Genomic DNA, 22,483 nt, shown 5'->3' with positions numbered 1-22,483 from the left:
GCCGCCCAACATACTGGCGCCAGTGGAGCGGAACGTAAATCAATTCCAGAAATGCCTCGACCAGTCACTGGCCACGGCTGTGGAGCAGGTCAATGTGAAACAACTACAGCCCGTCTTTGATGCCCTCGGGGAGCAACTTAATAGGTTTTCTAAAGCGGTAAGCCTTCTGGAAATCGCATTTTGGGAACGATTGATTACGTTAAAAATACTATTTAACGTAATCAATTGTTGTGGAAAATTGAAAATATAAATAATTGATTAATTTTGCTTTGTACAAAACGGATGTATCCAAACATCGTGAGGAAAGCCTGCATACCTGAGAATTTTCTTAATTCTCTGCGTGAGTGAAGTCTGCCAATCCGCATAGTAATATAACTACCGCCTCCGTGGCGTAATGGTATGCTCGGTGGATTTACAAAACGGAGGTCCTGGGTTCGATCCCCGGCTGGGCAGATTGAGATTTTCTTAATTAGTCCAGGTCTGGCTGGTGGGAGGCTTCGGCCGTGGCTAGTTACCACCCTAGCGGCAAAGACGTACCGCCATGTGATTTAGCGTTACGGTACGATGCCGTGTAGAAACCGAAAGGGGTGTGGATTTTCATCCTCCTCCTAACAAGTTAGCCCGCTTCCATCATCACTTACCATCAGATGAAATTGTAGTCAAGGGCTAACTTGTAAAAAATAAAAAAAAAAAGCAAAACCTAACTAATGTAATATATTTCAGTTTGAGGTCCTCACTGCAACGACTGAGAAAACACAAGCGTTTTAGAAAAAAACGTATAACATTTTTTGAACCAGCACAGCACAACTCACCATCTGAAGCCCATCATTAGGTGCTAAGTAATAGCCGATTTATTTAACTTGTAACTAAATTTAACAAAATACAATAATTAATTAATTATTTGTTCTTTCGTTTGGATTATAAAGATAAAAAAAAAATAATAACAAATAGTAAATTATAAGGAAAAGATTTTACCAGTTATGAGATACAACTACTTTAGATAGACAACAATAATATTATTGTAGGTACGTTAGTATCCAGTTTTTTATCCTTATTTTGGTGTACAATTAAGAATACCCATATCATCAATAATTAATTCATTCACTCTTTCTGAAATAATTACCTACCGTTAGAGTATTATTTTGTTTTAAAATTTCAATCGTTCTTATCATGAACATGATGTCACTATATGCGTGATATAGGTACAAGTAGTAGTACAAGTTAGTAGCCTGTTTACTAACGCTCGAGCATGTAAATACGAATAATACCTAAAGATAACCGAAACCATAATTACAAAAATACATCTGGAAAAACATATATATCGGGTATTATAACAAAAAGTGGACATATAGTATTTTCGTTTATATTTTTGTTTTTTCAAATATATGTATAAAACGTATACATTAATTACATTACGTATATATAAAAATAGTCACCTTTAGCTAATTAAAGCATGTTATGTTATTGTATGTCTCATGTTTTGTAATTACATCGGGAATCATCCCAGAACACAGCATAGAAACCTTGTTATTAGGATTTTATTGGGACACAATAATATTGTACGGCGACAGAAATAAGCACGGTACTATAATTACTCTGTATCTGTAATAGTATAGAAGTATCTCTGAGAACCTCCATTGAAAGTATGCCCTCCAGGCTTCAAGAATGAGTTAGAAAACGTGGCGGACTCACTAGATACTGAAGAAAAAAATTGTAATAAAAAAACAATTCCTTTAATTTTTAGTTTATTTTTTAATTAAAGCAATTTTTTTCCTAAAAATTCACTTTTTACTTAAAATCTTGGTAATTTGTATTTTTTGCGCGTATTCTTTAAGCTGTAAGTGTTTTTGTATTAAAAATAATTAATGTTAATTATTTCTGTCATTTATCCATCCCTTAAACCAATAACTTGCCAAAAAATACAAGGTGACCCTTATTTTGTGTTTACTAGTATATATAAAGTACTAGAGGACGCCCGCGGCTTTTCCACGTCAAATTCAGTTTTTCGCAAATCTCTCAAAACCATGGATTTATAGTAAAGTCCAATATATTGCTCAACAACCTACAACATTCCAAACATTAGCCCGGACAAACAGTCTGACAAATTAAAAAAAGTTTTTGTGTTTTAATTTGGTGTACCTACCTAAAATCTATAACTTGGGACATCAGGGACAGAAACAATTTTATTTATATGTATTGATTTATATATTGATGTATATGGATGTGTCGCTATATAATATATGGACCCGGGATCATCTTTTTCTTTCTGCGAATTTTCCCTATTTATCTAAGCATTTATATCAACAAAATATAATATAAATCTCATGCAAAGAAAAGGAAGGGATTTGTCCTGAACAAATACGGGGCTGTATAAAAGATTATGGATGGGCCGTGTTCTATCACACCCTCAGATGAGTTATATAGGGACCTGCCTGCCTGAGATTGTAATCAAGGGCTAACATGTGGAGAATAAAAAAAAAGATCTTGGTAAGGTCCTGGTTGGAACCGAGTCTCGAGGGAAGGTAATGCATTTCATGTATGAAGTACACGTTAATAGAAGCGCTTAAGTGTACCTACTGTAAACCCCTGTAAAGATTAAAACAGTACCTCCAGGATTAAAAAAAAAACTAACTAAAGTTGCGGACATAAACAACGGGTGCGAGTCGAATCCTAGACGAATTTTACGCGGTAGACCTATTGGAGTTCTTGTATGAACTTGTTTTTGCACTTGTACAATTTACTGCGGGGTTTTAACCGCGTAGTTCCCGTTCCCGTAGGAATATATGGATAAAATATAGCCTGTAGCACTCGGGGATAAAGTAGCTTTCCAACAGTGAAAAAATTTTTTAAATGGGTTCACTAGTTTCAGAGCTTACTCAATGTAAACAAACAATCGAATCTTTCCTATTGATAATATTATTTCTAAATAAAAGTAAGTCAATAAGGAATTGAACTCGATGCCTTTTACTTGCAAGGTAACAGCGATCACTACAACAAAAACCTAAAAGCACTTTTTATTATAGACCTTTAACAAATAGATAACAATGGTTGTATAGTAAATCTGGCCTCGCTTTTTGTAGAGACATTGTGTGTATTCTTCCGTGTAAATATAAGAAATTGCGGAGATTTTTTGACCGACTTTATAGAAAGGTGGTAAGTGGATACCGGCAAAGACTACAAGGCCTTTTTCCATATAGGAATATGACGGCCTTCGTGGCGCAGTGGTATGCGAGGTGGATTTACAAGACTGAAGTCTTCGATCCCCGGCTGGGCCGATTGAGATTCTCTTAGTTCGATCCAGGTCTGGCTTGTGGGAGGCTTCGGCCGTGGCTAGTATATACCACCCTACCGGCAAAGACGTACCGCCAAGTGATTTAGTGTTCCGGTACAATGTCGTGTAGAAACCGAAAGGGGTTTTTCATCTTAATCCATCTTAGATTGCATCATCACTTACCATCATGTGATATTGTAGGCTAACTTGAAAAGAATAAAAAAAATATATTTATTCAACCACTATTAGTTGTCACCAAAGTCACTGACATAGCTCAGCGAGTCGCGAAGCTGATGGGGTAATTGGCAGGGCCCACGGTTCGAAGAGTTGTTGGACGTTGGGGTCCCAAGGTGCTGGAATGGCGACCTCGCACCGGAAAGCGCAGTGTTGGTCGACCCCCACATATGTGAAGACAACAAGCGGGTTGCAGGGAGTCGTTGGATGCTGATGGCTCGAGACTGTTTTGTTTGGGAGTCCATGCAAGAGGCATATGTCTAGCAGTGGATGTCCATCGGCTGTTAATGATTATGATGATTAGATGTTAACATGACAATCATAATGACAGAAACTAACTGCTTAACGTTCTGTCTGAGGCACGGGAGTTAATCTCTTTTTAACCGACTTCCAAAAAGGAGGAGGTTCTACGTTCGGCTGTATGTATGTTTTTTTTTTTTTTTTTTTTTTTTTATGTATGTCCAGCGATAATTCCGTCAATTATGGACCGATTTTGAAAATTCTTTTTTTGTTTTGTAGGGTTTATTTCCAGGGTGGTCCCATTTTTTTCATGTCAGGATCTGATGATGGCATCCTGGAGAAATTGAGGGGAACTTTCGAAAGTTGTAGAGACGGCTAGTACGTTTGTTAGTGTTTCCATAAGGTATTTTAAACCACTACAACTTTATGAAGGTTTGGAGTTGGTCTGATGATGGAGCCGAAACACAGACGATAGAACTCCTCAAGGATTTACAGCAGTCACCTTTTGTTTGGGTTTGATTAATTTGTATTGATGAGAACTTACCACCTAGATGGATTGTGACTGTATTAAGGGTCTGATGATGAAGACGAGGGACAGTGAAGAGAACTCCTCGACGGTTCACAATAGCTACCTTGTGTTTGGACTTGATAAATTTGTATTGATGAGAACTTTCCACCTAGATAGATTGTGACTGTATTAAGGGTCTGATGATGAAGACGAGGGACAGTGAAGAGAACTCCTCGACGGTTCACAGTAGCTACCTTGTGTTTGGACTTGATAAATTTGTATTGATGAGAACTTTCCACCTAGATGGATTGCGACTGTATTAAGGGTCTGGTGATGAAGACGAAGCACATTGAAGAGAACTCCTCGACGGCTCACAGTAGCTACCTTGTGTTTGGACTTGATAATTTTGTATTGATAAGAACTTTCCACTTAGGTTGTGACACGCAGTGGGTATGCTAACACTAAAAATAAAAAAATAAAAATTTTAATAAAAAAAATTCAACCGACTTCCAACTCAAAAAATAACTTTAACTAAAAAGCAAAAAATAACATCCTACCTATGTGCTACCTTCTGATCAGTTTGAAGGCGGTGCCAAGCCAGTGTCGTGTTTTAATTAAAGCTGTTTCTGGAATAACCACAGAAGTTTTGTAGTTTAAACGTATTTAACTAAAACATCACTGGCTTGGCACCGCCTTCAAACTGATCAGAAGGTAGCACATAGGTAGGATGTTATTTTTTGCTTTTTAGTTAAAGTTATTTTTTGAGTTGGAAGTCGGTTGAATTTTTTTTATTCGTTAATCTGTTAATCGAGTTTTTTTAAATTTGAGCACGCAAAGCCATCAGTTCCGATCAATATCATTAATACTCTAGTCTCTATGCCCACATAGGAGCAGCATGATGGGTCTAAGCTCTATATGCCCACACTATATGTGAAGTATATGCGAACTGATCGAAAGAAATGACAATAGACAACACAGAGCACCCAAAAGACTTCATAGAGCACCCATTAGTAATGATTGATGATACTCTGGACAACAATTATTCGCTCTGTTGGTGACAGACAAAGTGACAAGGATAAAGGCAAAAGGCTAAGGGTCCATTGACGGGATGTTTTGTGCCTAAAGTTAATTTAGTAGATCCCATATTATAGTAGGTAGTAAGGAGTCCCTTATGGTATGTTAGATTTCGAAATGCACACCTATTAGCTATTAACTACATACCTTGTACTTATCTGGTAGTTTTTTTGGTTTCCCTAAACGTGCCTAGTAATATTAAGGGTTTATACTTAGTGGTCGCTAACTTGGTCGTTAACTATGGGCCTTACTAGAAGGCTCTAAATCACTCAGCGGGCGATGGAGCGTTCTCTGCGTGATCGAATCAAAAATGAGGAGGTCCGCAGACGAACCAAAGTCACCGATACAGCTCAGCGAGTCGCGAAGCTGAAGTGGCAATGGGCAGGCCACATAGTTCGAAAAGCTGATGAACGTTGGGGTCCCAAGGTGTTGGAATGGCGACTCCGCACTAGAAAGTGCAGTGTTGTTCGACCAGGTGGACTGACGACATCAAGCCAGTGATGTTTGGAAGTCCCTACAAAAGGCCTATTTCCTAAAGAGGATGACCATCAGCTGATATGATGATGATGATGAAAGCGCAGTGTTGGTTGACCCCCCACTAGGTGGACCGAGGACATCAAGCGGGTTGCAGAAAAACGCTGGATGCTGGCGGCTCGAGATCGTTATGCTTGGAGGTCCATGCAAGAGGCCTATGTCCAGCAGTGGACGTCCATCGGCTGAAAAATGATGATGATGATACTTAGTGGAGGTACTCAACAACGTGCAAGGTATATTATGTTCATCTGCAGCACTCGAGTGAATCCAAAAATCTTCTCTGCGGTGGCCCTATTATGATAACGTTAAAGCTGTCGACGCACTAGAGTAAAAAACTCGTAGTGCGAGTCGGACTCTCACACCAGGAGTTCTGTATAAACCTTAAAAGTTATGGTATTTTTAACCGACTTAAAAAGGAGGAGGTAATAAAACCATGGTCCCATTTAATTTTCACAAAAATCGGTTCATTAATTTTGTGTTAAAATTAAAATAACAACATTCCCCATTCATAAATAAACTTAAAAGCGAAAAATAATATTGTATGTGCTATCTTCTGATTACTTTGAAGGCGGTGTCAACACAGTGATTAACTTAACTTATGGGTACTGAGATAGCGGATTTTGTCATATAAATTTACAAACTACAAACATACAAATAGTAAAATAATGTATAAATATACACCCAGACACTGAAAACATTTATGCTCTCACACAAACATTTTCCAGTTATGGGAATTGAATCCACGTCCGTGGATGCAGAATGCAGTGTCACCACTGCGCCACGCGGCCTTCAAAGTGTAAGGTTATTCGTTTGTTTGTTTCAATTTAACTCAAAAACTCTAAGGATTTTAATAATATATACGTGGTGAAAAAAAAAATTGAAAAGGCACCGCAAACATATTTCACGACCGTTTTTCTGCCACTGAAGGCCGAAACGGTTGAAGAAGATTTATTTATATGTTTATATTGTGGAACCGGAACACTTCCATTGCTCCTGGGATCACCATCAGTCTCTTTTATTGTACCTCTGTAAGGCATAGGCCTTTTCTGCCATTTCTAAAATGAAGTCAACGTAGAGCAAGACGTAAAGAGTAGTAAACAAGGGATGGATGAAATGGCGACAGTTTTGGGGTTCAAAATTTTCAAGTTCTCTTAGACCTGTCGTGTTGTATTGATAAAAACATTGGGGAGTAAATAGGACGTTGATGAATGCATAATATGTTGAGAGGCATGTGTAATGTGACTAGAATCGATAATGAATAATCCATAGTAATATTATAAAAAGGTAAAGTTTATGTTGTTATAGGGGGTAATTTCTGGATTTACTATAAAATTTATTTTAACATTAAAAGGTCACGTTATTTGTGAGTGTCATAAGCTTTATTTTATCTCCGCATTTTTTCAGGAACGGGAACAATGCGGGAAACCGCGGGATGTCATCTAGTAAGAGGAAGTTTAAAGTAGATAAGTGATGTCGGTACTTAAGTTGATCTTAACGACGTTATGTATGTATCTTAGGTAATGTTTGTTTCAGAGTTCGATAGGAACAAAATTAATGGTAAACTAGATAATTACGAGAGTTGCTATTTACTGCAATTAGAGATGATTGCAAACCCATTTATTAATTGTTGTTTGTGTTTACGCTTCAAAACGACAGACTAAAGAAAAAGCGTAGATGGAACATTCCCGAAAATAGTTGAACTTTATTCTGTAAGTATTAAACAAACAGGTAAAATATTTACTATACTATTTGTTTGATATTGTTAAATCACAAAGACAGTGTTCCGTAGTAATTAAAATAAACTTGCTATTATGTTTACTATGTTACGAGTATATATAGATTGCACGATGCGCTGACGTTAAATAATATTTATTTGCAAATATAATATAAATATTAAGTAAATGAACCTATATTTTAACTTTTATGCAAATGTAATAAATAAAAAAAAATTAGTATATTTGACAGCTGCGTAGCGCAGTGGGTTGTGACGAAAAATAACATCGTATGTATTATCTTCTGATCACCTTGAAGGTGATGCCAACATAGTGCTGCATTAACTCAAGCCGCTTAAATCATAAAGTTTTAGGATTTTCAGACAGTACTTTTCCCGTGGTACTTTTAGAAACGGCTTTAATTAATACGTCACTAGCTTGGCATCACCTTCAAAATGATCAAAATGTAACTCTTTAGTTTATTTTTGTGATTTTGAAGTCAGTTAAATGTTTTTTAAAAAGATTTTTATTTTGCTGTGTGTCAGCCTGAACACGTTTTAACACAAAATCACTTAATCGATTGTAATAAAAAATAATTGAGACCAATCTTGACCAATCTATCATCTCTTTCAAACAAAAAAATAATTTTCAAAATTGGTTTAGAAATGACGAATTAATGAGGAAACAAACATAAAAAAATCATACTCGTCGAATTGAGAACCTGCTCCTTTTTTTGAATTCGGTTAAAAATAACAAACTATCTAACAACCTTGTGAATACGAAATTAATGGACTTTTTCATTGAGTAACGCTCTGTTTGCTGTCTAACATTCATATAATCTGTGGCAAAAAGTGACCTCTGGTCAGAGATAAGACGGGCAAATACAACGACCTCATAATATAGATAGCGGAGACAGCCGTGTCAAGAACACTTCTGTGTGTGATCCAGAGCTGTGCTGTGCTTTCCTAGTACTTGCAAATCTAAATAAAATATTACCAACATGAACAAGCTGCTCGTGCTAATGTTGGCAGTATGCCTTGTCAGTGTGAGTACATTGGATTGTTTTTATTTATTTATTAATGTATGTGGAAAGAGCCGTGATAGCCCAGTGGATATGACCTCTGCCTCCGATACCGGAGGGTGCACCTCCAACTTTTCAGTTGTGTGCATTTTAAGAAAATAAATGTCATTTGTCTCAAACGTTGAAGGATAAACATCGTGAGACACCTGCATATCAGAGAATTTTCTTAATTCTGAGTGTGTGAAGTCTGCCAACCCGCATTGGGCCAGCGTGCTGGATTAATGGCCAAATCCCTCTCATTCTGAAAGGAGAATCAAGTTCAACAGTGAGCCGAATATAGGTTGATAATGATGATGATGGGAATAATAGTAATCGTTAATATTTCAACGGTTAAGGAGTCGGACTCCACACTGAGAGGTCATGGGTTCGATCCACGCCTGTTGGACTATTGTCAAATATTCTCAAAATTTTGCATAATTTACAAATATGTCACATTCATGCGGCTGAAGTTGCAAGCATCTTCTAGAATAATAGAATGATAACATAAAATACCCCGAAGTCATGAAATTATTAATTACACTCGATCAAGTCATCAATATTCTCTTTTAGAGCGCTTTCATTGAAGACTCCACTCGTGTTCAATGCAGACATTCGGTCATTCTTCCCCACTTGCAATCCCCAGAACTTTCGAACCGATTTACATCAAACATGTTTAAGAACACTCGCATGTAAGTCACCTTTCATACAAAAAAAACTAAATAGTAATTGCTTCATTAGTTCGAGAGCTATGGTGCCACAGACAGACAGACAAACACGTCAAACTTATAACACCCCTCTTTTGCGTCGAGGGTTAAAACATTATTTCTATAACAACAAATACTAAAATATACTAAAAGAAATGTTTGTTTTTGCTGTTTTATTGGTAACATACATCTGTGAAAATTTCAACTATCACGGTCTGTGAGGCTGGTGTAATGGGAATAATTTTACTACGGAACCCTAAAAAAAACCGCCTTGACTACATTTGTAATCCTTTATCACCAGGTGCATGCTTTCGTGAAACGTGACACCGCAACTGCTGCACAGCCCAATGATTTGAACTTGGACAGTGTTGTCAAAGACCTTAAGGCTCTTGGAGATACCGTTTCCAAGGAATTTTCCAAGGCTATTGACCCTGAAAAGATAAAATCTGAGTTTTCCACTTTTGTCGACAAGTTAAATGAATTGGTAAGTAATCATCATCTTCATCATATCAGCCGATGGACGTCCACTGCAGGATATAGGCCTTTTGTAGGGACTTCCAAACATTACGATCCTGTATCCAGCGAATTCCTGCGACTCGATTGATGTAGTCAGTCACTCGTGGGGGGTACCACCAACACTGCACTTTGTAGTGCGGGGTCGCCATTCCAGCACCTCGATCCATCGGCTCTTCGAACTATGTGCCCCGCCCATTGCCACATCAGCTTCGCGACTCGAGCTATGTCGTGACTTTAGTTCTTCTGCGGATCTAATCATTTCTGATTCGATCAAGCAGATATACTCCGAGCATAGCTCGTTCCATCGCCCGCTGTGTGACTCTGAGCCTTCTTATGAGGCTCATATTTAATTAACGACCAAGTCTCGGAACCATAGGTCATCACTGGCAACACGCACTGTTTGAAGACTTTTGTCTTCAGGCACTGAGGAATTAGCTAAGTAATAAGTATCTTATTTTGTTTGCTACCCACTAGCGTTCATAGGTATTGAGGCATGGTATGGTCGGACAACGGCCGTTGGTCCAGTGGTTAATCTATGTGGCTTTAAATCCTGAGTTCGAGTCCTGGGCCGGGTCATACTTACTGAGTTTTTCTTTCTACCTCGATTTTTTACAGTAGGCTACAATAAGTAAAAGCGTATTTTTTTATCTCCTTTCAAAAATGAGGAGGTATATGTTTGGCTGTGTGTTTGTTTTTTAGTATACTCGTATGTGCAGCGATATTTCAGTCAATTGTGAACCGATTTTAAAAATTGTTGAGACAATTGTAAAACCTGCACCTACCAGGCGGTAAGATTTGTTGAGGGAACGAAAGAAATGTATTTGGGGAACTCTTTTGTTTTCTTTACAAGTTAGCCTTTGACTACAATTTCACCTGATGGTAAGTGATGATGCAGTCTAAGATGGAAGCAGGCTAACTTGTTACGGGGATCGAACCCAGGACCTCCGTTTTGTAAATCCACCGCGCATACCACTGCGCCCCGGAGGCCGTCAAATTTATATATTGTTCGGGATAACATTACGAGAAATCGTGTTCTCAGTTGTTAGACAAGCCAATATTTGTCAAAAACGTAATGTCCTCAGACTTATTATAATATAACATACAAAATATAAAAAAATGGACTTTATTTTACAAAATATAAAAATATGGCCTTGTTATTTAATATCAATAAATATTCGTAAATAATATAAATTAATTACATATATTATTTTTCAGGTAAAACCAAAACAAGATGCTCCGAAGGCCTAATTTATAATTAAGATGGTGATTTTTAATTTCCAATACTTCTTACGTTATTCGTTATGCTATAAAGTTTAATAAATTATATATTTTTTACACCTTGTTTTATTTTGAACGGCATTAATTAATTAACCCTTAAAAATAATCCAAAATTATCATTGAATGAACATGTTTACTGCTAATATTCCGTATTGTACCCTACCCACCCTACCGGCAAAGACGTACCGCCAAGCGATTTAGCGTTCCGGTACGATGCCGTATAGAAACCGAAAGGGGTGTGGATTTTCGTCCTCCTCCTAACAAGTTAGCCCGCTTCCATCTTAGACTGCATCATCACTTACCATCAGGTGAGATTGTAGTCAAGGGCTAACTTGTAAATAATAAAAAAAAAAATCGTTTAAAATCATATCTTTAAATGAAGGAAAATAGAGCGTGTACACACTACTACCGATAATATAAGTTAGTTCTTGAGATAACTTTTTACCTACACCAATACGTATAGGTATTTTCTTGTTCAATCTAATGGATATTGATAAAATAACGATAACCCGGTTGTTTAAATTACTCAGAGCATGAGTTCAATACGGTGACATTGATTAGATATAATGTATTATATTACAATGTTATTTATCTAGACTAATATTATAAAGAGGTAAGATTTGTGGTATTGTAGGAAGTATCTCTGGATCTACAAACTCGATTTTGAAACTACTACTAGAAAGTCACGTAATTTGTGAGTGTCATAGGCTAGATTTTATCTCGGTATTCTCACGGCAACCGAAACTACGCGGCCGAAATCGCGGCACTTCTGCTTCTAGTTTAAATGATAATTTATTATTATTTATTTTTATTATTTATCACCAGACCTGGTTCAATCAACCCATATTCGGCTCACTGCAGAGCTCTCTCAGAATGAGAGGGATTAAGCCAATAATCCATCACGCTGGCCCAATGCGGACAGGCAGACTACACACACGCAGAGAATTAAGGAGGAGAGGCATGCGCCTCAGACCGGGTTCTAATCCACGCCCTCCGGAATCGGAGGTAGAGGTCATATCTACTGGGCTATCAAAACTCCTATTATAATTATTATTACCTAAAGGAATGAGCAATAGCGACGCACCCCGCTACAACTCAATAGCGCTAGGGGTGCTGTTTAGTTACAAACTAACTTCAATTCAGTCCGTTGAGTGTTTTTTAAAGCGTGGATTGTTACCTGTAAGTTAAGGGGACTACTTGGTGAATATATCTGAGAAATGAAGTGATTCAATATAATTGACAAATTATCTATGTCGAATAAACATAAAACATTGGATCATAAAGAAGTTGTTATGTTATTTACTAGCAGTAGCGTGCACTGCATAGATGCGAATATGCTGTGCCTACGCTGAGTACGAGCCTGAGTTCGAAAGAAAATATACCATTCTATGTATATTGCACTGATAGTGCCTTATAAACTTTACCGCCGCTTACACCGCTTCCATCTTAGATTGCGTCATCACTTACCATCAGGTGAGATTGTAGTCAAGGGCTAATTTGTGAAGAATAATAAAAAAAACATACTTTTAATAACTATGTGCACGCAAAAGTTATTATAGTTATAGATAATATAATTATTTGCAGTTCTTATTATAAAAGAATATAATTTTCATTTAATTGAGCGAAGGTTTGTGAGAGCATTTTTCTATAATTTATGAAGATGATATGCATAACATATGCGCCACCTACTAGGTACAATCAAAAATGTTAGTAGAAAATCTTTGCGTACAATTGTATTTACAAACTAACCAAAAACCTATTGAAATATACGCACAAAATGTCATCCAAATTGGTCCAGCCGTTAAGCGGAGTTAGGAGCTAGATCTAATATGAAAAATGATTAAAACATTATATTTTACGTACAATTATCCCGTCTACTATACCAAATTTGGCTAGGCAGGGAGAAAAACACGAGCAGTGAACGGGGAGTGTTGATCGATCGTCAAGGAATTCCTTAACCCTACATCCTGTAGTCACAAGTTCAGGACTCTGCTCATAGTTCTTCTCTCTACCACGCGATGGACCCGGCATCCGCACGGACGGAATCCATGGAATGCTAAGATATTCGTCTCTTCGGCTGTTATTGTACAAATATCATTTATTTACTCATCGCTAACTTCGCAACGTGCCTCGCCTCATAAAGCAATGCGATAAAAAATAATCTCTATGACGTCACTCGTAACAGTTTTCAGGGAAAGAACAAAGGAGCTGTGTAAAGTGTAAATCTGCGAAAAGCTAGAAACGGACTGAGCAGCTCAAATGGGATCAAACCTGGCTTTGTAAGGCAGGCTTATCGGCACCCTCCGTGCATATTAAAGCCACCTGACCAGTTTGGCGACCGGCGGGAATATTTTATTAGGTAATAAAGTAGCGTGGGAAATTCGAATACATGAGATTTTTGTAAGTAATATGTATTACTTATAAAAATCTCTCCGAGTATCCGCGTATATCTCATTCCTAAAGGCATATAAGCTGAAAAATTGCCATTGTGCTTTTCATACAATAATCTTTTTTGTGGTAATTAAAACTAGAGCCTTTAAGTGGTTCTAAAGTTATAAATAGTGTCACTAACCAGGTAGGTAAACTTAGCTTAGCTGCATTTGCAGTGAGAAAAATAATGTACAAATAGATACATCTTTAAGGTAGAGCCGTGGTCGCATCCATTATTTCATCATCATAATTATCAACCCATATTCGGCTCACTACTGAGCTCGAGGTTTCTCTCCGAATGAGAGGGGTTAGGTCAATAATCCAACACGCTGGCCCAATGCGGATTGGTAAACTTTACACATGCAGAGAATTAAAAAAAATCTCTTACGTGACCATATTTTTGAACCTATGCATTTCTCTATTTCGATCTGAAATATATTCTTGTTTCGTTCTTTTTAGACCCCTTTTTACCAATTCTGGTTATAGGTTTTAAACTTTGTTTTTTATTTAATACTTCTCCGTTTCCCAATCAATCACACTAACCGTGCAATATCAACATCGTGGCATTCTGATAATGATAATTTTAAGATATATACTACTATCACATTTTAAAGATATATTTTATCTTAAACAATATGATATTTGTAATGTACTCGCCAAGACTTTTCATTTGATACCAAAACACGTGACAATTATCTCAGTTTAATTTTTTTCGAGGTTAGAATCTGAGTTTTAATTTTTGCCATATATTTTTTTTGGCTTCGCCGTAGTCGGGTAAAAAAGATATACCTACTTACAGCAGCTTGACAAAACCTACCAATTCTTTCCCTGTAGTGCGTGTTCCAATGTAGTGTAGTAAATCAAATTTTAAAATCACAAAATAAATGAAATAGTAAAATACAATTAAATTAAAGCATGTATCGTATACCTACGAGTAAGTACGTTTTAGTTTGAAGTTTGTCTTGTTACACAAAGTAGTAGCGCAGAAAATTCGAAGTAAGAACATGAAAATTTTGTTCACAGCATATATATCGGTATTTTTGCGACACAGAGAATACAAATGATGTTCAGCGGGGTGCGAGGAATACAGTAATACTACAAATGGAATATCAGATATTTATTGCTTATTTGATATTTACGAGAAGGCACTAATAATAAATACGAATTGCTTACATGTTCTCTGATGAAAGTAGAGTAAATATAATAAATCATCAAAGAGTTAAAAAAATAATGTATAAACAAAATTATTTCTCCTTCCCGTATTTTCAGGGTTCCGTCCAGTCAACAAGGAACCCTTACAGTTTCGCCATATTCGTCTATATGTCCGCGGTTTAGCGTAGAGACTATTTTCTACTAGAAAGCTGTAATTTAGCATGAGTATGAACATTGAATAAGTCGATAAAGTTGTAAAATAAATTCTTGAAAAATATTTTTTTAGTGCATGTAAAGTGGGAACTTTTTTTAAATTTTTTTATGAGTTACTGTGAGTAGTATGGGGTGTTGTTGGAAGGGTCCTTAAAAAGTTTAGTGGATCCGGAACACTGTTATTCTATTTAGGGATCTGTTTCTAAAATATTAACGTTTAAGTGCAAATTTTTGTTAAAATCATTTAATCTACGGAATCCTACACTGCGCATGGCCCGACATGCACTTAGCCGGTTTTTTAATAAGTTGTGAATAGATAACGTCATGTGAGAGGAGACTCGTGCTCAGTGAACAGGTATCAGTGAGATGAGATTGTTAATGCTACAAAATGATGATTTTGTAGATAAAAAGCTTAACTGTTCACAGTAAAGACATTACAAAGGAATTTAAGAGAAAGAAGATATCTTTTTAATAAAAAAAGGTTGTACAAAGCGCAGCTAATGCTAATAGTTCAGTCAATCTGTAATTTAGGTTCAGGATAATTTCAAGAAAAAGTTTGACTTCACATAACATTAGGGGGGCATGTAAGGATGTTAACTGTACATTGGCGGGGTTCTCAAAAACAGCCGGCACCCACCAATCTACAGTTTTTTGACGGCCTCCGTGGCGCAGTGGTATGCGCAGTGAGTTTACAAAACGGAGGGCCTGGGTTCGATCCCCAGCTGGGCCGATTGAGATTTTCTTAATTGGTCCAGGTCTGGCTGGTGGGAGGCTTCGGCCGTGGCAAGTTACCACCCTACAGACAAAGACGTACCGCCAAGCGATTTAGTGTTCCGGTACGATGTCGTGTAGAAACCGAAAAGGGGTGTGGTTTTTCATCCTCCTCCAAACAAGTTAGTCCGCTTCCATCTTAGACTGCATCATCACTTACCATCAGGTGAGATTGTAGTCAAGGGCTAACTTGTAAAGAATAAAAAAAAAATCTACAGTTAACATGTCCCCCTAACGTTATATGAAGTCAAACTTATTCTTAAAATTATCCTGAAGGTAGCATTTATTTCATTACAGATTGACTGAACTATAAATGCTTTTGGCAGAAACAGTTTGTGGGTGTATCGGTTAGGTTGGCTAGACAAAACTTGGTCCCTGTAATAGGACTCCCGCAGTTCCTGTTGCTAACTAACTCGAGTCTTCAATTTCTTCTTTAATGACTTACTAGCTTTATCCTTTCCTTATTTCGTGTAAGTTCTAGTGAGCAGAAATTGCTTTGGGAAGTTAGTATAAGTCCCTTTGTAAACTTGAAGTTACACGTTATCTTAGATAAATAACTGAGAAACTTATGTTCGGAAACAATTATGGAAATTTAAGGTACTTCAAGCTTTAATTATAAGTTATGAAAGAGCAATTCTTCTCTACCTAGTTTAAAAATATACTGATGTTATTAAACCTACTCATTTTCATCACACTAATATTATAAAGGCGAAAGTTGGTGCGTAAGTGTGAAAGTGTGTAAGTATGTTTGTTCCTCTTTTACTCTTCCTTCCATGGTTCCCGCAGGATTCATGAAAAACTGAATTCCACGCGAACGAAGTTGCAGGCGTCCGCTAGTATCACATAAAATCAGGTGAGAGTTATAATTTTAATGTAGATAAAAATATATATAAAGATTTAATATTGTTTAGGAAATTAAACTTTACACTTCTTTAGAAACATGTAGGTACATCCGAAAACCTACTTTTGCCTAATATATAGGGTGCTCGAGAATATTTCCCATAACTTCAAGGTATTGACAAGTCCAATTGTAGGAGCCAAACTGCATGACTAATATATTTTGACTAAACTAAAAAATAAAATCTTTTTATGTTTTCATACAAAGTAATTCAAATAATTCCTTTATCTATCTTTGCATTTTGAAATACGTATATAAAACAATACTATTAAAATTTAATTTCTCATAGTTCTTCAAATAAACGTTTAATTAAGAATAATAAACGTTTATTATATAATATACTAGCGGACGCCCGTGACTTCGTCCGCGTGGTATTCAGTTTTTCACAAATCCCGCGGGAATCATGGATTTTCCTGGGATGAAAAGTAGCTTATGTGTTAATCCAGAGTAAAATCTATTTCCATTCCAAATTTCAGCCAAATCGCTTCAGTAGCCTCAGAATAAAAGAGGAACAAACATACTTACACACTTACACACAAACATTCGCCTTTATAATATTAGTGTGATTATAACAGATAACAAAAGTTATGATATCTACACAGTAGGTGTGCATATCAAAAGATTGCGAATTTTATTCAACACGTTTTATTTTTACATAGAAAACGGAGCAGTTTGCCAAAGGAGCTATCTATCTATATGATAATCGAACAATCACTTTGTGCCATTTGTATGAAAATTTCAGGAGACCGTCACTGCAATGCATTCGAATTGCCCCGGAAATATAGTTTACATTCTGCATTTTCGTACCTCCCACGGTTGATAGGGGCTCGTACAGTTTTCTCGTTTCCTTATTGACATTGGAAATGTGTAAGTTGATAATGCATTCAGAGAGTTTACTGTAGAGTTCCATTGTGCTTTTTTTTTCTTTTTTTCTGTCTGAGTAGGTGCCGATAGCTCCCTGCGGAACCACTACGGCGTCACCGGGGGGGTTGGGCGAGCGCAGAAGCATCGCCTGATGTGACCCGAAGGCTGAAAGAAAGATAGAGGACGGAACGGCTCTTTAAGGGCGTCTCCTATGAGACTCGGACCTCGGCTTAGAGGGCCATTCTGGAGGAGGTAACCGTGACCTGAGTGAATCAGTCCGGACGCCCCCAAGATCGTGAGTTAGAAAACCCACGTCCGGGTGACGTTAGATATCGGGGACCTCGTCTTCGCCGGCGAAGACGCTGTGTAGCTTGTGATTGTGTTGCCTGGGAAGCATTGTCGGTTGTTATGTCATCGTCTGGATCGTAAAGGTTTCCATTGTGCAAAAACATTATATTTAACGACAAGCAAGCCCTTTACCGAAATTTCACTTGCGGAGCTATTTTAGGAGCAAGTATTTGTATTTGACTGTAGTTTGAAGGTTTTGAATTCGTTAACTATGTTTCTCTATTATGATATTATATAAAACATCTATATCTTTACTATAAAATACTATGTAATGCAAGAGTGTAGAGGGCTTACTTGGAAGCATTTGGAAGGAGTATTGACCCTACTACTCTATGATTTATTTTCAAGTGGCAGCATTTTGGAAGTCTAACTGGATTACTTGTTACTGACACGTCTTTGTCAGAAGGGTGGTAGCGACTCACTGCTAAACACACTATCGCAAACACATTTTCCACCCTTGATGTTTTTGAAATTCTACTACCCAGGGGGAATGGGTTCTCGTTTTCTTTCATCTATCTATCTTAGGCCACCTAAATGTACGAATGTGAACTAATTTTTAACACATCACATTACGCTTTAACGCCGTTGAATTTTTTTCCGTTTCACGTGATTACAGCATATAATTCTTAATCAAATAATAAATTATACTTTCACTACCTCACAATTTTATCTTTTTTCTTGCAAATATACGAATTTTAGGTCAGTGTTTGTTATTCATGAGCCGTTTGCGCTATGTAAAATGGAATATTGAAGAGGAACGGTTCTCAAGGATTTGTCTATTACTTCGGAAGATAAAATACTTAAACTTTCACAAAGTACTGGGCGCTTGCAATTTCTCCTATTTAAGCGCTGGCTACCTAAAGATCTTTGCGATTAATATATTCTTCGGAAAAAAACATCTGTGCAATTTTCATTAACCTTGCACTTTTTATTAATTTTGAATCAAATTGAATTAGCTTTGTTATTATTATATTGGCTTAGAATAAATTCATTAGTCGCTGACTATGGGCCTTATTAGAAGGCTAAGTCACTCAGCGGGCGATGGAACGAACTATGCTTGGAGTTTCTCTGAATCAGGAATAAGAAGATCCACAGATGAACCAAAGTCATAGAAGAAGATGACATAGCTCAGCGAGTCGCGAAGCTGAAGTGGCAATGGGCAGGCCACATGTAACGAAGAGTCGATAGGCGTTGGGGTCCCAAGGTGCTGGAATGGCGACCCCGCACCGGAAAGCGCATTGTTGGTCGACCCTTCACTAGTTGGACCGAGGATATCAAGTGGGTTAAAAGGAGCCGCTGGATGCTGGTGGCTCGAGACCGTTGTGCTTGGAGGTCCATGCAAGAGGCCTATGTCCAGCTGTGGACGTTTATCGGCTGACAAGGTAAGTTCACTAGTGGTAAGACACAATTATTATTGAAATTACCTAGTGGTATTGATGTTCTATTTCATAATGACAGTTGTACTTTGGTTGTAGCGTAATCTGATTTGTATCCAAATTCAAGATGTTCAGGGTACTTCTTTGGCATATCTATCGCTTCAAATCTCAGACCAGGACTGCATCGCTAGACTTTACTTTTCTGTCAAAGTATATGATCACGATCTAATGCGATTATAGAAACTGTCTCTATAGAATCGATGTTAAATAGTTGTAATCGTGTTTGTCGGTTAAAGAGCTCCGTAAAAATACCTTTTTGTGTAATTGAATTGTGTAAAAAACGGGCAAAAACTTCTAGTTTAGTATAAGATATATACCAAATCTAAGCTCGTTTTCCTCAGAAAATGACAGACAATTTTGTTCCTTCCTATACAAATACAGGATACAGGTCCTTCTATAATTGGTCTGAGCTTTAAATCTAAGGAATATCAAAGGTATTCTCACGGATGTCGGAAAAATCGGTTGACGGAAGTCGGATCTAGTGCTTAATATAAAATGATTTCGTTGAATCACTGGTTCAGTAGAACATTAGGCTTTGGCTTGCTAGCACTCTCTTCAATACAAATTGTTCTATGACTACCCTAAAACGTATTTTCACGGGTTCCGACGGGATGCATTGCATAAGCTCTACGTTCTAAAATTCTAAATATCACATACAGGCGTTGGACATAAGCTTTGTCACTGTGTGTGAAACTAAGTAAGCAAAAGTGTGGAATATAATTCATTTGAACACATTCAAGGCAAAAGTAATAGGCATCTTTAACTTCGACCTCATCACTTCATCATCCATCAGGCATGATTATAGTCAAGCGCTAGCCTATCTATCATATTAAAAGACAGTGTTTAATGGACCTAGAAAAATTACAAAGTCTTAAAACTATTTTTCCGTTCAAATAGATTTTGCTCTCTTTATTGAATCTTAAAAGCAGGAACTGCATAATGACAAAAAATATTAATGAACGTAAGAAATCGTTCTAGACTTGAAAGTTGCGCTGCAGAATGGCCAATTACTTTTAATTTCAAAGAGTATTTACATAAAATAATAATTATTAAAAGTTAAGTTAAAATATACGCCATTTCGCTAAAGAACTTGTTAAATACTGAAAGTTCATATAACATTATTTCATGCTTTTTAAATTTATAATATATTAGCTGACGCCCTCTACCCCTAAACCCCTATTTCACCACTTTAATTGTTTGAATTTTAAAAATTCTTGGATCACATTATATTTCGCATTTTTTTCATGATTTATGTACAAATTTTTAAAACTGTAACTCCAAAAGTGAAGGATTTTCCATACAAACTTTCAACCCCCTTGTATGTTTGTTTGTGTGAACTTTAGTGTCTTAAAATACCTGATGTTCTGCTCCAAGGTCCCATTTACCATTATACTAAAATTCATCTTGATAAGTTCAGCCGCTTAGCCGTGAAAAGGCTAACAGACAGAGTGACAGACAGACTTACTTTCGCATTTATAATATTAATATAGATGCTCATTCATACATTATCAAATTTCAAAGTGATACGTGTACTCTATTGGCTGCATGTATTATAATTTGTCTCCGAGAGATTGATCACTGCATAATGTGGTAATTTTCGGCATTTTCGACTCCACAGCGTGGCACCCAGACAGTGACAGATGGGCATATTAATGGATGAATGATTTGTATGAGCCATTCAACTGTGTATTATCTAGATAATGTATTGTTGGTGTATATTATTCACTCATACCTACTAAGACAGATACCATTATTTAAAAAAAACATTGACACAAACAAACACCCTTCTACACCGTGTTAGTAGTACTTAGTATAGCTATTTAATTACAAAGAGACATACTCTCTTGACTGCATTTTGGCCACATTTATTACTATTAACAATGAATAATTTCAGTCGAATTGACTTCCTACTTTTCATTAAAACAGTTTATTAATTAATTTAATTTTGTCAGGGAACCAATTTTTACAAAACAAACACTAAATAATGCGTGGATCTTACAACGATGTCGTCAAAAAAAAACAATACAGCCCCAAAAAAAAAACTGGGAATAAAATAGGCTCAGTTATTCCTGAGTTTAGAGTGCAAAAAAACAGACAAAAATGTCAAAAATATCTTTTTTGTATATTAAATGCCTAAAAATTGATTTTGCAGAAACGGTTCGCTTAAGATTTTAATAAACTGACTCATATGTATGTTTTATTTACCTATTCATTGAAATCGGTACTCAATTTAGTGGATTACCAGTTGGTAGCTCAACTAACAGTACGATGCACTTTGTTGCACAACTAAGCCCAGCTTTTGATTGCCAACTTTGACCATTGATCGCTTTACCACGATTTTAATGATAACCTCTGTAACCGAATGTACGTCACTGCAATTTAAACTTTGTTCTCATGCATTAGGGTACATTTTAGCGAGCTCATTGTTGTACGGTTTTAGAATATACTCTAGACTTTGATGGTTTTTGATCCACGTTTTATCGGCTTTGGCGTTCGAAACAAAGGGTATAGGATAAAATCAAGCTAGCACGTGAAATGTTGATCATAGCCTTCTGCTGCAGCGACTGTGCTCATCAATCGACCTGTAATGTTTAGTTTCTACGTAACCCGTGCATCATTATTATTAAAAGTATCTTCTGGCCTATTCACTATTTTGGTCTTTATTATCAACCTATTAAAATAAATAATAATTGACAAAATGTCATATACCTACTGTATGATATTCGACAGTCGGCAGATGATATTTGTTACATATAATATAAATTTTGTATATGTCAACAAGCATACGTCAAAGATAGTGAATTAGCCTGCTGGAATGTTATTGTAACTCTATGCTTATTGATGCCATTGAACAGTTTTTAATCCTTAAATCCTGTATAAACAATTTTCACGATATGTCAATCCAATTTTGTAACCATTTGTCTTTGTGGTAAAAAAGACAGAAAAATCATTTTACTTTTAATTTGCTCTGTGTAGGTATTTCTCGGAAACTAAATAAGATACATTTCCTGACGTTCAACTCATAAAAAGGATTTTAAAGTTTCATTTGGGTGAATTATCTATATTGAATTATTTAAAACATGTCAATATTAAGATTTTTAAATTCCATTTACTACCAATCAGCATAGAAATTGTGACCAAGATATACGTACATAATGACATAACGAAAAATAAATATTGAAAGAAAGCTTGATATGGGATCTTCAATAATGTTTGTTAGCGAATGTCATCCTGCTACCT

At 36.6% G+C, this 22,483-nt stretch overlaps 1 protein-coding gene across 1 annotated transcript in view; it reads right to left on the bottom strand.

Moving 5' to 3' along the window:
• The window catches only part of LOC112046646 (suppressor of lurcher protein 1), a 412,265-nt gene that overhangs the window by 220,522 nt on the left and 169,260 nt on the right, over positions 1-22,483 (bottom strand). The window lies entirely within an intron of this gene.

This window comes from Bicyclus anynana, chromosome 10 (assembly GCF_947172395.1).
Source record: "Bicyclus anynana chromosome 10, ilBicAnyn1.1, whole genome shotgun sequence".
Taxonomy (NCBI): domain Eukaryota; kingdom Metazoa; phylum Arthropoda; class Insecta; order Lepidoptera; family Nymphalidae; genus Bicyclus; species Bicyclus anynana.
The sequence above is the reverse complement of the archived record's forward strand: the minus strand, read 5'-3'. Positions and strand labels throughout refer to the sequence as shown.